The following is a 9,982-nucleotide window of genomic DNA, read 5'->3' on the forward strand; positions in this document are numbered from 1 at the left end:
TCATACAGATTGCTAAGCGAAATATTGGGTGGTGTTGTTAGACCTCCGTTTTTTCAAGGATAGAATGTGTGGTTGAGTTTTAGACTTCATGGCGTTCATCGATTGAAGACGAAGATCTACTAAAGAGAGATTGGAGGAACTTCATCAACAAAAGATATGTGGAGACTACAACTTATCTATCACTCAGAAGTTTATTATATTTTATCTCCTATTGAGACTAAGTTGTATAGCTATATAGACTTTTACATTATACACATTTGATATTTCGAGCTGAGTTTAACTCGCTTATATCTTTCTCGAAATATGTGTTAGAAAGCGTTTTTCTTTAGATACATTCATCATTATTTCTTGACGAGTTTAGTTGGAAACAATTTATTTGTTGGAAACTAAATAATGAGTTAAAAGATGATCATGTGAAAATTTCCTTGAAACATCTTACATGATTTGTGTGAGACAGTCATTTGATGCCGACTCGGAATGTGACGTATTGATCATTCGATCACTTGAAAATTGCTTATAAGATAATGGTTTGTGTGAGACATCCAGTTTCGTCTTCTAAGAATGTTTCAATGATTGAAATGGGAGTTTGGAACAAAAACTCATGTCTGGAAAACATCACAGAACACGTACCTAATCTACAAACTGTGTTGGTATGATTCAGGTCCGGAAACCAAGTTTGCATACCAGTATGCGAACGGTTTTACCTGAGTTAGGTCTGGAACGATAGTATGCGTACCCTTTTGCGAACCGTCGGACAAGACCAAAGTCCGGAACTCAAATTTGCGTACCCATTTGAAAACTAAGTTGGTTTATGTTCTAAAATCGGTTAAGTATGATTTCACACTCATGAACAAATATATTTATAAAATAAGGAATGTAATAATATTTGCAAACCGTGGCTAAATGTTCATGAACTGATTCTCTTGAATCAAATCCGATCTCGCTTCAATTTTGTCTTGTATACTTCTATGAGAATATAAACAATTGAACAACTCAATGAGTAACACAATTAAATTTATTTTATTATCATTTGATATAGAAGTGTTAGATGAGTGTGGTTAATACAAAAGTGTTCACATGGCTAACTTCGGTTAACTATTGTCGAGCCAACTCAATATACACGTTTAAGTACGGTTACCCATATCTAAATGAAGGTATATTTCATTTGTGTGTAACACGCTAAGACCATCTAACGGTGGAGAGATATTGCTTTAGTTTCAAGCAAACTTAGTTTGAATCTTATATCAGGATTTCATCTAAAGGTGAATATTGATTACGTTGTTTCAAAGCTATCAAATCCTGATTTGAAGATTATATAAGGGAGAACTCTAGCAACTGGGAAACCTAATACCCACACCTCCTGTGTGATACTAGTTACGTACTAGAATCGGCTCTCCTTTAACCTAGGTTTTTCCTAAAACCATTATAGGCTAACGACTTGAAGACTTCATTGATATTCTGAAGCCAGACCCAACTATTTTCTTTGTAGTTGCGTGTTCTGATCTTACTTTTTCCAACCTATTGAGTACTATCTTCTCTAAGATTCGCTAGAGATTTATCTCCGATAGGTAAGATATAAAAAGTAATCACAAAGCTCTTCGTCTCCTTCTTTGTTATTCCACAATAACTTGTTCTACTACCATGTAATTAAGTTATTGTGAGGTGATAGATATTTCCAAGCAGTTCTTCGGGAATATAAGATTGGATTATCAATTAGTTCATGATAGGTGTCTAAAACACCTAATTTTATATCTAGTATTTATGCTTTCTTTGCTAAGTTTTCTTGTAAATTATATATCTTATGTTTGTTTTTGAGTATTTAGGTACTTTGGAGTCATTTGGAACAAAAGAAGAAGAACAAGGCAAAAAGATGCAAATGTTGTTGGAGACATACTATTCTCATTATTTGAAACTGAGATGAAGTCATTGTGCAACACACAGTTTTGGCTTGTGCAAGACTATGGCATGACAAGTCAGATCAGTTAGACTCTGACTCAGCTGAGTTTTTTGACTTAGCCTCTGACTCGGTCTGACTTTGACCGAGTTGACTCGTCTGACTTTGACCGAGTTGACCCGTTTGACCGGTGACCGGGAGGACTTTGCCGGTCACCTGAGCCACTTTTCCGGTCAACTTCCGGCCATTTCCAACGACGATTTGGCAGAGTTTCTACTTGGGTTTTTCTCACTTTTGGGCCACGTGGATTTTTATCTAATGGACTTTGAAGAGTAGACCTAATTTTGGAACAAGAAGAGCTATAAAAGAGAAGACTTCTACAACTTTTCAAAAAACGTATTATTCTTGGAGCTAAGGAGAGAGTCGCTTTTGTTTACACAACTAGGGTTTGCTTTCGCATTTGTTTTTCATCTTCTTTACTTGATTATTGATTATGATGAATTCCATAGCTATGAGTAGCTAGATCTTTCATTATTGATTAAGGATGTAGTCCTATATCTACAACTTGTGCTTGATTAATGCATTAGTTTTCTCTCTTGATTATCGTTCAAATCTCTATTGTTTTTAATAATCACATGATTGATGTATTGTGATAGGACTTAGATGTTTGGTTAGTTAAGTGGCCAATTAATTGAACTTGCATCCTTGTCCATATCTATTTTAGGGTTTTTCATCAAGCGATAACCCTAAATACAAGAGCATGATATGATTACGGTTTGTAGTGATACACTCTTGGAATCATATGTAGAGTTTGACCTTTGTCCGAATTGTCATGCGCAATGTATGACAACTGCATTGATTATCCTATTTCTAAAACTTAATGCTCCTGAGAATTGAACTTAATTAGTGCAAGGCGTTAGGTTATTCTTTAGGTAGAATTCAAATATGCAGCTCTAATGTGTGTGTTGATGAACTTGGGAAATTACTAGATTATCTTGCTCTCTTGATTCTCTAGGCTTTTGATAATAAAATAGATTAAATTGTAATTCTAATCATGTATGCAAGCACATGTTTAAGATAGAAGATGAACTCCTTGACCAATATCCTTCTCTCATTGATTACATTCTACTATTTACTTTGCTTTTGATTTACTTTTATTGCTTGCATAAAAATCAGAAATCCCCCCAATTGGTTACTTTAAGAAATTGAATACATAATAACTACAAATTCCTCTCCGTGGAAACAAACTCTTTCTTATCATATACTTTAGGAAAGTGAAATTATTTTTGACGCATACGACAACGATCAAATTTTGGCACCGCTGCCGGAGAGGCATACGACTAGTTATTAAGTTTTCAGTTTGTTGTCATCATTTCTGCTTCCGTATTTGCTTTTTGTTTCTTATTTCGTTTTTCTTAATTGTTTGTGAGAGTTGATTTTCAGGTACATATTCCCTAGCTTCTAAAGATTGGAACTATCCAAGGTGCGGGATAGCTATTCGAAGAGGCACAATACTCCAACCAAGTCAAGACACGACGGAAGAACAAGAGTTGGAAGTGGAAAAAGAGCTACAACTAGAAGAAGAACAAGAGGTTTCATTCGTAGAAGAACCACCTTTTGAAGAAGAAGAAGAAGCAATGGGTGATGTAAATCGTACACTCAAGGACTTAGCTTCTCACAAGTTGGATACACAACAATGGTGTATTCAAACAAATTCTACTTTTGAGATCAAGCCGGGGTTGCTTAGAGAATTACCAAAGTTCCATGGCATGGTGAATGAAGATCCAAACAAGCATCTTATGGACTTCCACACCATTGTCACGGCCATGCTTCCAACGGATACTGATGCGGATGGTGCAATGTTGAAAGTGTTCCGATTCTCTTTGGCGGATAGTGCTAAGGATTGGTTGTATTACTTGCCCTCCGGAAGTGTCACAACATGGAATGGGTTGAAGAAACTCTTTTTAGAGAGATATTTTCCAGCATCAAAGGCTACTCAAATTCGCAAAGAGATTTGCGGGATGAAGCAAAATGTGGGAGAATCTTTATATAAATGTTGGGAACGATACAAGAGATTGGTGGCAAGCTTCCCTCACCACCAATTTAGTGATGCAATGATAATCCAATACTTCTATAAAGGACTTCAAACAAGTGATAGGAATCTTCTTGACGCTGCGGGTGGAGGTGCACTAGTGAACAAAACAGTGACACAGGCTAGAGAGTTTATTGAAAACATGGCAGCGAACTCCCAACAATTTTTGAGCCGTGGTTCGATGTGCTTCTTAGGAGAGTAAATGAAGTGAGCGAGGTCGAGGAACTTCGTCAACAAATGGGTAACATGACGGCAATGATAAAACAAGTTGTAGCCGCGGTGATACCAAGTTCTCTTCAAGGGTATGAAGATCCCAATGAACAAGCTAATGCGGTCTTTCCAAATCAACAAAGACGGTATGATCCCTACTCCAACACTTACAATCCGGGATGGAGAGATCACCCCAATTTTAGCTATGTCCACAAGCAAGGAGCGGTCCAACAACCTACTTTCAACCGTCCGAGCGTATTTCAACCACAATCACAACAATTTCAGCAACAATAATTTCCACAACAACAACCTCAAAATCAGGGGTCAAGTATGGAAGAGTTGCTGAAATATTTTATGCAAAGAACGGAGAGTACGGTTAAGGAGTTGCAAACTCAAGTCGGTTCTATGGATATTGAGTTGAACCAGTTGAAGGCACAAAATGGTGGGAAACTCCATTCTCAACCTATCAACCCAAAAGAGGGTGTCAATGCAATTACGTTGAGAAGTGGTACACAACTTGTGCAACCCGAAGTTACTGATTAGTCAACTTCCGAGGAACCTATTTTGGAGGAGAAAAATGAGGATTCTCCCCAAACTTCCGAGGTACCTATTTCTAACTCTAAAACTCCGATTTCTACTTATGTTCCTCATATACCTTTTCCTCGCATATTTGCAAATTCCAAGAAGGCGGAACTGGAAAAAGAGATTTTAGACGTTCTCAAGAAGATCCATGTGAATATACCACTCATAGATGCAATCAAACAAGTTCCAAAGTATGCAAAGGTGTTGAAGGACTTGTGTGCCAACAAGCAAAGGCTCAAAGGTAATGAAGTGCTAAGTGTGAGGGAGAGAGCTGGAAAATGGGCGGGTCGGGGCTGGCTTGTTATGGGTTGCACGGGTTCGGGTTAACACGGGCCAAAACCCGTGGGTCGATATTTTTCACGGGTGGCCATTTCTCCAACCCGCGCCCGTAACGGGTAAAGCTTGCGGGTTTACGGGTTGGATGGTTTCTGGTTAGTCAACTCGCCAGAAACAAATTTTGACAGAGTTTCCTCTGATTTCTGATCTATTCCCGGCCACATTCAGGCCATCTAAATCTCCTTCCCTGCAACCACAAACCCATACTCGATTCCTTCGATTCAATAACAGTTCAAATTCAACCAACAAAACCTTAATAAATGACAAGGAAAGGGGGATTTCAATCAAGCAAACAATTGGGGGTGAGATCTATGACAAGGAAGCAAAATATGAGGTCAAGACTAGATACAAGGGAAGATCAAAACATAAGATGATCAATTAACATTAAAATCACAATTTCAGCTGCAACTTGACTTCAATTTGTTCTCTTCTCAATAGAACACATTCCATAATTTCATTGATAGCTTCTGTGCAACACAATACCAGAAACATATATTCAATAATACAATTTTCTACATCTATGGCACCTGCAATTCACCAAACACCATCCACAACTCCTTGCTGCTCCAATAACCATACACAACACCAAATCACACCTACTTGAGAGCCACAATCTCCATGGCATGAACTGCATCCACACTTCAGTATCATACAAACCCAAATCTGATTTCATTCATCTCAGATCAAGCCGTCTGAACACTTGATTCTGCTTCCAATTGCCAATTGAAGCCAAACCCAGCTTGTAATTCTACAATTTCTGTCATCACAATCCCATAAAACAACACCACAAATCACTATTTTTCCTAAAACAACAGCAGCAACTCAACACCAAAACCCATTCAAACTCAGATTATCTGTGCTACTCTTCCATCCAAATCCATATGCCCTTCGTGAACCCACTAACAACACCAACAATCAATTATGTTGTTGTTTTCTCCACAGAAGATGATGAATCAACTTAAAAATCAGGCCTTTTCTAATATAGAATTGATCTTTTAAGACTAGAAGATGAATCAACATAAAATCAATCAATTGTTGATTTCTCAACAAATATAAATAAAAAATTAAAGCTTCGTTGTCTGTGAACCAGAGTTGGATCGTCGGAAATAGATTGGATCTACTTAATGAGTTAGAAGATTGGATCTGCTTAGTGATTGTTGATCAGTTATTTCCTTTGGATTGCATCTGCTACCTCTTAGGAAAAAAGTTGCAGAAGAAGAAGAAAGAAGAGAGACGAAGGGACAGATTAACCAAAGAAAATAAGTTTTCTTTCGGTTTTAACAAAGGTAACACGCGATCGGCGATGTGCAACATGTGGCTTGTGGGGAAACTACGGGTATACGGGTTGTACCCGCGGGTTTACGGTCCGGGACGGGTTTACCCGTTTTCTCACGGGCCAGCATTTCTCCAACCCTAACCCGACTTGTTAGAAAACCAGCCAAGCCGGGCGTGGGTTTTCACGGTCCGGGCCGGATCAACCCGTGGGTTTTTGGCTTGTTTACCAGCTCTAGTGGGGGAGAATGCTTCGGCAATCTTGCAACACAAACTCCCACTTAAGTGCAAGGATCCCGGTAGCTTTGACATTTCCGTCACAATTGGAAACACCACATTTAACAAAGATATGTTGGACTTAGGTGCATCTGTTAATTTATGCCTGCATCTATGTATAGTTCACTTGATCTTGGTCCTCTTAAAAAGGCTGGAATTGTATTACAATTAGCCGATCGCTCTAATGTTTACCTAGTGGGTATTGTTGAGGATGTTCTTATGCAGGTTAATCAACTAGTATTTCCAGCTGAATTTTGCGTGTTAGAGATAGATGAAGGTTCACCGGACTCATCTCTTCCATTGCTACTTGGGCGTCCCTTCATGAAAACGGCGAACACCATTAATGAAGTGGACACGGGAATGCTGACTATGGAGTTTGATGGAGAAATAATACGTTTCAACATTTTCGAGATGATGAGATATCCTAGTACGGATGGATTCCCACTGTTGCGTCTTTTCAGCTACTTCAATTAAGAAGTCCCAAGACGCGTCAGCAGTTTTATCTACGAATAGACCATTACACATCGACTCAACCGTTGTTCGGGTGGACACATCTAGACCTTCATACAAAATTTGCACAAGTCTCCATTTTTCAAAACCATGATGGGGACATTGGAGCAGTAATTCATTGAATCTCTCCAAGTATCTAGCTAAGGTTTCACCCTCTAATTGCACAAAGCTATTCAGACTTTGACGAATTGTCGCAGTCTTGTGGTTCGGGAAAAACTTTTTGAAAAACTCCTTTATGAGGTCATCCCATGTCATGATGGATTGAGGCTGTAAAGCATAGAGCCAGGCCTTTGCCTTATCTTTCAGGGAGAAAGGAAAAAGCCTTAACTTCAGGGTTTCGTCGGTCATTTGAGTGAAACGCAGAGTTCCACAAATTTCCTCGAATTCTCTCACGTGGTGGTACGGGTTTTCATTCTCAACACCTCTAAAAATAGGAAGCATCTGTATTGTGCTTGATTTCAGCTCATAATGGCCATTAGCCTCGGGTAGCACAATACAAGAAGGTTGACTGGCTCTACTTGGGTACATATAATCCTTGAGGGTACGTGGTTCTCCCATTGTTTCTGGTTGATCTGGACTGTCTCCCTCAGAACTTAGAATTTCGATAGGTTCGTCTGGGTTAATTCTAACAAGTCTGTTTGTCTGGTCTCTGTAGGTCACAATCATGTCCTAGTAGGTACCTTAACTAACATGTTGGTCAGAGCAATCGGAAACAATTTGGCCCACAAGGGTTATGAAGATTTTGGTTTTGAATGGGTTTTGGTTTTAAGAAGGGATTTTGTTTTTGGTTTAAAAATTTTTGGGCTTTGGAAAAAAAAAATTTGAACTAAACCTAGCATAAATTATCACAACTCATGAAAGAAAATAAAAACAATAATAATAATAATTAAAACAAACCCATAAAAGAAAAAAGAAAAATATAAAAAAAGAAACAAAAAGAAACAAAAATTATTACAATCCCAAATAAATAATTAAATTAATTATTACAAGCCCAAATTTGAATTTAAATGAGGCCCAAGTGGGTTAACTCATGGGTTAGGCTTACTTGTTTTTTGGAGGGAAGCCCAAAAATAGGCTTTTAGTCCCCTTTTAGTTGCACAGCCCAGTTGGGCTTTGGGATCGTCCTAAGCAGCTCACGTCCAAGCCCAGCAGCAGCAGCGAAGCCCAAGAGCAGAAGTTGCAAGCCCAGCAGAAGAAGTTGAGGTTACTGAGCCCAGCTCAGTTGGTTAAAGCCCAGCAACAAAGGTTGGATCAGAGCCCAGCAGGAGAGGTTGCACAAGCCCAGCAGCAGAGGTTGCACAAGCCCAGTTGACAGCTTCAGTTGGCAGCCCAGTTGGCTTGGCAGCAACAGCAGCAGCAGCTTGGCAGAGAAAGCACCAACAGCAGCAGCAACAGAGAAAGCAGGCTTTGGCTTTGGCTTGGCAGCAGCACCAGCAGCAGCAACAGCAACAGCTCAGCAGAGAAGGCAACAGCAGCAGCAGGCTTTGCAGCAGGCTTTGCAGCAGACTTGGCAGCAACAACAAATAATGCACAGCTCCAGCAGCAGTTAGCAAGTGAACAAGATAGCAATGAACACACACAACTAGGCAAGCACAACAAGGCCACAACAGCTATGAAAACTTCAAAAATATGGCAGCCAGTTCCCCGGCAGCGGCGCCAAAAACTTGGTGTGAAAATGGGAAGCACACAAAAGCTTGCAAGTATACAAGGCCAAGATTTGTAATAAAAGGGTGAGTAGGGGTTTGTCCACAGGGAGAGGAGCATATAAGAAGTTTTCCTAGGCTAATAAGAGTGGCAATGCACTATGGCAGGCAAGGTTTCAGGCATACAAACAAGAATGCAAGGTAAAGCAATAGAGAAACAGGCTAAGAACCACAGCAGGGAAAGATAACAGACAAGGAACCAAGGCTTGGAAAGTAAAGCAGCAAAGAAACAGCCAAGAAAAGCAGCAAATAACCAAGGCTTGGCAGCCAAGGGCAGGGTGAGTTCAGTGCACTGACTTCAGTGCACAGTAGCTACAAAGTGCAAGAAAATGAAAGGCAAGAAAAGTAACTGAAGAAAATGACTGATCAGGAAGCAAACTTAGAACTGAAAATGTAAATTACTAAGAGGGAATTGGTGGGTAAGCCAAGGCTTATGATCCACCTTGTGTCCTAATCAAGTGACATGTTTCTAGGTTATGTTCATTCCTAAGCATACAACTAGAAATGAAAGAACACCAACTTGCTCACTAGTCTACCCCTAGCATTGGCTGTCTTTTGACAGTACAGCCAATCACAGGCTCTATGAGCATTGGCATCTCTCATTTGCACAATCAAAACACAGCAACAGGAAGTAACTATCCTAGCTCATTCACACTTGACAGTGCACAAGGCTTCACTGAGCCTTGGCCTGAGGCTGATTAGCTCATGCTAACCATGTTATAGCAACATACATTCAGTAACACAGATGATTCATACACAACTAGCAACATTTGAGATAACTAAAAATATATGCAATTTTCAACTTGTTAACTGATAAGCACTGAAATGGAAATTCATAAAAATTTGTAGCAAATTCTCTACTGGCTAGTCCAGAGAGATACACAGTGTGTTTCACACACTCCCCACAACACCAATTTATACCCAATTACCCATTTAGGGTTTTCCCCCAATTTTCCCCCAAAATCAGTAGAACTCGGGTTTGGTGAAATTGATTTACCTACTGTTGATGAGATACTCGCTCCATCTCGTCGACCCACTCTTCTATTTCTCTTCCTGAGTCATCTCCCGCTCCAATTGCTGCTCTAACATCAACTTATATCTTCAATT

Source organism: Papaver somniferum, chromosome 7, assembly GCF_003573695.1.
Source record: "Papaver somniferum cultivar HN1 chromosome 7, ASM357369v1, whole genome shotgun sequence".
In the NCBI taxonomy this organism is placed as follows: domain Eukaryota; kingdom Viridiplantae; phylum Streptophyta; class Magnoliopsida; order Ranunculales; family Papaveraceae; genus Papaver; species Papaver somniferum.